The sequence below is a fragment of the Prionailurus viverrinus genome, chromosome D2 (genome assembly GCF_022837055.1).
Source record: "Prionailurus viverrinus isolate Anna chromosome D2, UM_Priviv_1.0, whole genome shotgun sequence".
Taxonomy (NCBI): domain Eukaryota; kingdom Metazoa; phylum Chordata; class Mammalia; order Carnivora; family Felidae; genus Prionailurus; species Prionailurus viverrinus.
Window position 1 is genome coordinate 31,862,294 of NC_062571.1, and position 7,881 is coordinate 31,870,174.

General features: G+C 45.2%; 1 protein-coding gene across 4 annotated transcripts in view; it reads right to left on the reverse strand.

Annotated features, from left to right (window-relative positions):
* Positions 1-7,795, reverse strand: part of LRRC20 (leucine rich repeat containing 20) — a 117,808-nt gene extending 110,013 nt beyond the window's left edge. For 3 of the 4 annotated variants that reach the window (XR_007145271.1, XM_047824853.1, XM_047824850.1), the window contains exon 1: positions 6,234-7,593. The gene's annotated coding sequence lies outside the window, so the exon portion shown is untranslated. Of the gene's footprint in view, positions 1-6,233; positions 7,594-7,705 lie in introns of those variants that run through there. The other variant, XM_047824852.1, reaches the window with a different exon arrangement.
* Between the last annotated feature and the right edge of the window lie 86 nt (positions 7,796-7,881).

Genomic DNA, 7,881 nt, shown 5'->3' on the forward strand with positions numbered 1-7,881 from the left:
TATTAAAGGGGCTCGGGCAGTTGAGCATCCGACTTCAGCTCAGGTCTTGATCTCAGGGTTCGTGAGTTTGAGCCCTGTGTTGGGCCCTGTGCTGATAGCTCAGAGCCTGGAGCCTGCTTTGGATTCTGTGCCTCCCTCTCTCTCTGCCCCTCCCTGCCCTCCTGTCAAAAACAAACAAACAGTTTAAAAAAAAAACATTTAAATGGAGTGTTAAATAAGAGTGTGTGTTAGGCAGGGAAGGGGCGGGGGAGGAGACAATTACTCCAGGTAGGATGTTCACTCTATGGGACATGGGGCGTCTCTGCCTTGTTTACTGCTATATCCCCTCCTCCAGAAAGCACCTGACACATAGTAGATGCTCAGTAAGGATTTGTTGAGTCAACAGACAGTAACAGCAAACACGGGGGTCTGCAAACTATGGCCCGCAGGCCAAATCCGGCTGGCTGCCTGCTTCTGTGAAGAAAGTCTTACTGGATCTACACTCATTTGTGCACATGTTGTCTATGGCTTCCCTCTCACCATAGCAATAAAGTCAAATACTTGTGACAGAGCCCATCTAGCCTGCGAATCCTAAAGTATTTACTCTCCAAGTTTGCTAACCCCCGACCAAAGGCAAGAGGGGACGCTTCTGGAGTTTAATCCCCCTCCTTTTTTTAAGTTTATTTATTTATTTTGAGACAGAGAGAGAGAGAGAGAGAGAGAGAGAGAGAGAGAGAGAGAGTGTGTGTGTGTGCAAGCATGCACGCAAGTGAGGGAAGGGCAGAGACAGGGAGAGAGAGAATCCCAAGCAGGCTCTGTGCTATCAGAGCAGAGTCCAAAGCGGAGCCTGATCCCACGAACCATGAAATCATGACCTGAGCTGAAATCAAGAGTCTATTGTTTAGCTGACTGGGCCACCCAGGCGCCCCTGGAGTTTAATCCTTAACTCAAGGCTAGGAGGAAGGAAGCTAGGTAAGGTGAGAAGAACAAGAGAATGAATCCTAGTGTCCAGTTACAACACAGATATCCACATTTTCTTACCCTTTGTGGTGGATAGGTAGATTGGTACACTCAACACCTGTTCTAACTTCTTTCCGCTGTGCCTTCTTGCACTGCAGGGGCTGGAAAGCTAAAAGATGGCAAGCCCCCCCAGATGCGTGTCAGGGGTTGGGGTTCCACCAGTCAGACGCCTTCACACAAGACTTGAATTCAGAATGGAGTTAAGTAGGGGGGGGCGGCTTTGTTGCTCCAGGCATCCATTTTCTGGATGGATCTAGTGAGCTCTGTGTGGCTTTGAGGCCAACGGTCTGACGGCAGCTCTCGGATCCCTCATCGTGGCTAAGGTGGGGCTGGCAGCTGGGACAGCAGCTGCTTACTCCCCAGTTTCCTGACTCTGGTCCGGGTAGCAGCTCTCCTGCAGGGTAAGTTCTGCAGGGTTCTGAGGGTCATCCCTGGAGGCCTAGCCTGGAAACCATTCCTCTAGTGCATGCAATTTGTTTTAAGCACCTACTATTCTGAATAAACCTCTTCTGTTACTACAACTGACTCCTAACTGATAGGCTGTTTAAAAACATATGTTGTCCTCGGTTCCCCCCCCTCCCCCGCTTGCTCTCTCTCTCTCTCAGCCCCTCCCCTGCTTGCTCTCTCTCTACAAATGAACATTTAAAAAGATAAAAACATGTTGTATTCTTTAAATGAAACCATGTAAACATACGTGTTTAGCTATTTACATGTTTTCCCATTAGATTCCCCCTTAAATGAGAGCAGAGGAATTTTTTTTTTAAAGCATAAATCCATAAGGACTAAGAAGTCAGGAAAGGATACGGCAGAGGACCCGTGATAGTTACAACATTCTGGAAGTTGGAGAGTAAGGTGGTGTTGGAGAGAGAAGGACTAGCTTAAAGTCTTTAAAAGGAACAGCTGGGACCCCAAATCTCTTTCACTATCCTGCCCAGCCAAGCACCTTTCCCTCCGTGACACCCACAGATGATGGGAGGTTTACCTCTGAGAGAGGTTGAACAATAGATACAGGAGGTTTGGGGGACACCGGGGTCTTCAGAGACGTACTCCAGGCGTGGCCTTGTGGCCTAGGGAAGGCGCTGTACTGAAAGCAAGTGAAAGTCTGCATTCTGAATGGAGAGAGTCCCTACTCCCTGCCTGGCCCCAGCTTGGTTTTCAGAACCCAGGCCTGGACTTCCGTTCCCCTGGCAGGAATATGGAGGCTGCTTTTTTGGGGAACACTGACCAGCAGAAGAGAAAACATCTATAGATACTGACGTTTGGGGACCCACCCCTCCACTCTCCTCCACTCCCACCCCCTACCCCCCGTCCTATGAGACAGCAGGTCTGGGTCTGATTACCATACAGAGAATCTCCTTCTGAGACAAGCCTCACTCTCCACCCCAGGGCTTCCTTAAGTATTTTAGTCCTTCATGAATGGAGAGCCAAAGATCATCAGGCATGTGAGGAATGTTTCTAACCTGAAAAACAGTGGCTTAAAAACAGGCAGAGAAAGTAAACCCAAGGAAATAGAGACAATGCAAGTTGGAAAAGACAATTCCAGAAGACTCCAACATTTCAGGGAGATAAAAGTGCATTATCTAGACTATAATATTGCTGGCCCCCAGTGAACTCGAACTCCTAGTTGAGAGGCTCTTGTCCTCTTCCCCATTGCTTTTGGGCTTGGCCACGTGACTTGCTTTGGCCAAGGGGACATTAACAAGTGTGGTGCAAGCAGGGATTTAGCAGTGCTTGCACAGTGTGTTTCTCTTGTTAAAGCACTTATAATCTTTGTGAGCTTGGGCAAGTGTCACGGTTTTAAAATATGTCTACAAATCCTTGGATATGTCACCCTTCAAAAGGTAGAGCCTAATTCCCTCCCCAGAGAATGCTGGCCTTACTTAGTGACTTGATTCTAATGAATAGAATGTGGCAGACGTAACGGTATGATACGTGATTTCCAAGGTCAGGTCAAGAGATTCACTGTAACCCATTCCCTATTCCCTCTCAGTTCAATCACTCAGGGAGAAGCCAACTGCTATGTCATGAGGACACACAAGCAACACTGGAGAGGTCCACATGGTGAGGAACTGAGGCCTCTTGCCTCTGGCCATGTGAATGAGCTTGGAAGTAAATCCTCTGACCCCGGTCAAGCCTTCAGATACTTACAGACCTGGCAAGCATCCTCATTTGCAACCTCATGAGAGAGTGGCTTTCACGTTCCTGACCCTCAAAGACTGACAGATAATAAATATGCATTGTTGGGGTGCCTGGGTGGCTTAGTCAGTTGAGTGTCCAACGTTGGCTCAGGTCATGATCTCACAGTTCGTGGGTTCGAGCCCCGTGTCGGGCTCTATACTGACAGCTGGGAGCCTGGAGCCTGCTTCGGATTGTGCATCTCCCTCTCTCTCTGCCCCTCCCCTGCTCGGTCTCTCTCTCTCTCTCTCTCTCTCTCTCTCTCTCTCAAAAATAAATAAACATTAAAAAAATAAATATGCATAATTTTAAGCACAAGTTTTGGAGTAATTCGTGACACAGCAATATATAACTAATACAGGAAGTTATTCCACTTCTTTGAGCCTCAGTTCCCCATCTGTAAAACGGACATAATAATGGAGGCTACTGTATAGGGTTGTTGTCAGGAATACATGAAGCAGTGGTATACATAAATTACTTAAAAGAGTGAGACATTGGACGTGAGTTGTGGTGACAGTCATTGCTCTGTTGATTCTAAAAGTACTCTGCCAACCTACAATGGTCCCACTTTCTCGAGTTCCTCATTCGGAAGTACGTTTCCCCACAGAATGCTAGTTTAAGAAGCAGGTTTTAGTCAAGACAATTCAACAGGGAAAGAATAACCTTTTCAACAAATGGTGCCAGTTGAACCCCTACCTCACTCCATATATAAAAATTAACTTATAATGCAGCAAAGACCCAGAAGTAAGAGCTAAAAGTATAAAACTCTTAGAAAGAAATACAAGCATGAATTTTTGTGGTCTTGGATTAAGCAATGGTTTCTTAGGAAACCAAATGCACAAGCAACTAAAGGGGGAAAAAATCAATAAATAGGACTTTACTGAAATTAACAACTTTTGTGCTTCCAAGGAAACCATCAAAAAAAGTGAAAGGAACCCACAGAATGAGAGAAATTATTTGCAAATCATCTGTCTGATAAGGTTGCAGTTTTGGGAATGTTTATAAAGAACATGTAAAATTCAATAAAAAGACGACCCAATTTTAAAATGGCCAAATTATATGAAGAGATATTTCCCCAAAGAAGATATATATACTTTGGAGCATTAATAGGAACATGAAAAGATGCTCAACGTCATTAGTCACCAGGGAAATGCAAATCAAAACCATAATAAGATACCTCTTCACACCCACTGGGATGGCTATAATCAAGAAGACAGATAATAACAAGTATTGGCAAAGATGGGGAGAAATTGGAACCTTCATACATCGTTGGTGGGAATGTGAAATGGTACAGCCACTCTGGAAAACAGCCTGGCAGTTCCCCAGATGGTTACGTCTAGAGTTACAATATGAGCCCGCAATTCCATTCCTGGGTGTACACCCAAGAGAATTGAAAACATATACTCACACGAAACTTGCACACAAATGTTCATAGCAGTGTGATCCTAACAGCCCCCAAATCGAAACAAACTAAATTTCCATCAACTCATGAATGGATAAACAAAATGTGGTAGGTATATCCATGCAACGGAACAGTATCAGTCGTTAAAAAGAACAAAGTACTGGGGCACCTGGAAGGCTCAGTCGGTTGAGCATCATTCGGCTCAGGTCATGATCTCGGGGTTCGTGAGTTCAATCCCCGCATCAGGCTCATTGCTGTTAGTGCAGAGCCCACTTTAAATCCTCTGTTCCCCTCTCTCTGCCTCTCCCCTTCTTGCCACTCTCTCAAAAATAAATAAACATTTTTTAAAAAGAGTCTAAAAAAAGAAGGAACAAAGTACTGATATATGCTACCCAAAGTTGAACTTTAAAAACATGCTAAAGGGGCACCTGGGTGGCTCAGTCGGTTAAGCATCCGACTTCGGCTCAGGTCACCATCTCGCGGTCTGTGAGTTCAAGCCCTGCGTCGGGCTCTGTGCTGACGGCTCCGAGCCTGGAGCCTGCTTCGGATTCTGTGTCTCCCTCGCTCTCTGCCCCTCCCCCGCTCATGCTCCTTCTCTTTCTCTCTCTGTCAAAAACAAATAAACATTGACAACAAATTTTTTTCAAACACGCTAAATGGAAGAAACCAGTTGCAAAAGGCTACATGATCTCTGATTTCATTTATATGAAATGTCCCAATAGGGAAACCTAGTAGTGGTACTGTAGTGATTGCCTAGGGCTGAGGAGGTTGGAGGTAAATATGAGCGACCGCTAATGCATCCTGGATGTCTTTTTGGGGTGAAAAAATGTTCCGATGTCAGACAGTGGTGATGATAGGTGAATGATTTTGTGACTATACTAAAAACCACTGAAACAGCTTTAAAGGGCTGAATTTTATGGTAAACTATTATATCTCAATAAAGCTGTTACACACAAAAAAGAGCAAGTTTTTCGAAAGGGTGTGAAAAAATTAGTTGAGGGTTTGTGTGTGTGTGTGTGTGTGTGTGTGTGTGTGTGTGTTTTAGGGTATTCTAGAGGTGATAATATCCAGCCATTCATGCGCACACACGACCACGTGCACACACACACACACATTTAATTTCAAAAGCCTTACGAAAGCAGTTTTGTGGGGTTTCTGAAATCAGGACAGGTGGCTATGATACCTTCCATTTGGGGAATGAAGACACCGGAGCTCCCAAGAGGAAAATAATACACCTCCATTAATTTCAATGTGACCTTCCTAGGAGATGATTATTCGTTAAACACCTTATATGCTTCATTCACAGGACTACTCAGTGAGGTAAAGGTGTTAACAAGAATGAGGCCCAGAGAGTGTGAGTACCTTGCCTGGGGTCACACAGTTGTTAATGGAAGAGCTCCTTCCTGCACTCCAGCCTGCCTGTCAAGATGAATTAAAAAACAGATGATACTTCCCTGTCTCTGCAATTTCAAAATTGAACCCTGGTGTCAACCTTATTTACTTCATTTCATTCCATATTCCAACCCAATCTTTGGCCAGAAACATCTCCCTGCTCGTCTCAGAACATCCCAATATCTATCATCAAAAGCGAGATCAAGGAGGGATGCACGCTGTAATCACACACTTTGTTTTATACAGATGTAAACGAGTATCTCACCTTTTCTTTCCCCTGGAAAGTGCCTCCTTTCTTGACATATGCAAAGCCATAGAACTTCCAAGGTTGAGCTCAATCCCCTTCAGCCCTGGGGACCGTCAAAGGTTCTTCTTCCTGAATTCTTGGACACTCACCACAAAATTGGTTCCATGTCATGCTCTGGCCCAACCTGACCACCAATCACAGTATTTGCTCCACTATGTAAGTTTGTTTGTTTCCATCTTTACTAAGCAACTGTTTGGCTCTCTCAGTAGTGAGGTAGTAGCCGTTTTACTCTGGCTAAACACTTAATATCTTGTAGCTTCAATTTCCTTATTCGCAAAATGGGAATGATGGTAGATATTTGATGGTAGTCATGATTCTCTTTTCAATTCCATCTTGGATATGTTGCGGGTAGAGACAATGCTGCCTAGAGCAACAGTCCTCAAAGAGTGGTCTGGAATTTTGGGGGTCCCTGAGACCCCTTCCAAGGTTCTGTGAAGTTTCCTCTTTTTAAGGACATACTTGTAGGAGTCTGGGTTTCCTTCACAGACTTGAATCAAAATAATACATCACAACAGTCTGAGTACAGAAACAGATGTGAGGCTCCAGCTGACTTCTATGGAACACACATTCAAATGTTTGCCAAAAAGTAAAACAATGCCACGCTTCTCAGTGATTTCTTTTTGTTTTGGAAAATAGAATTTTTTAAATAAACATGTCATGTTAACATGTAATGACATTATTTTATAAACTAATGAACATTTAAAAAATTCTCAGTTTTAATTTCTAATATAGCAATTATAAACAGATATAATCCACACACACAAAAGCTCTTCAGGATCCTCAAAAATTCTTAGGAATGTAAACTTTGAGACTGAAAAGTTTGAGAACCCCTAGAGGAAAGAATGGCGTTCCAAATCGAGATTTTTCAGGTACCTCGTGTTCTCAACCTTTCTCTGTGCTTCGGTTCCTTTCTCTCTAACATAATAATAATCCTTGCGACACGGAGAATTATTAATGTTTCTTTTGTTAATGTTTATATGTTGCATTATGTGTGTGTGTAAGGACTGTCTCTGGAAGGATTCACAAGTACACAGCTGGTACCAATGGTTTACCCGGGAAAGGGAAATTGGGAAACTGGGAGACAGTACTTCACCTTCCAGCTCTGATTTTTTTCCTAATACATAGTGCGGGCATTGCCTATATTTAATACGAAGCAATTAAAAGTAAACTTACACTTTTGTTTACGTGGCTAGAAAACAGAAGTTGGCTCAAGTAAAGTAGTGTTGACTGGCAATTTGAAACTAAACAAAACAACAACAACAAACAACACCTAAGTTTTCCGGGCCGACCTTCGAGCCGCTGCCAAACGCTTCGCGTAGATTCCCACCCACTTGCGTCCGGCTAGCCCGTCTTCGGTCCCTCCTCGCCCTCGCCCCGCCCCCTCGCCCGCCCCGCCCCTCGCCGCCTCGCCCCGCCCCCCGCGACGTCACCTCCGCCGATCCGCTTCCCCGAACTCCCTCTGGCTCCCGCCTTCGCCCGCTTCCGGTCGTCGTCGTCGCCGCTGCTGCCGCTGCTGCTGCTGCTGAGGCTGCTGGCGGAGGCCGGAGGATCGGGCGGCGGCGGCGGCGGCGGCTGAGAGGGCGGCGGCGGGAGCGGAGCGGGACGA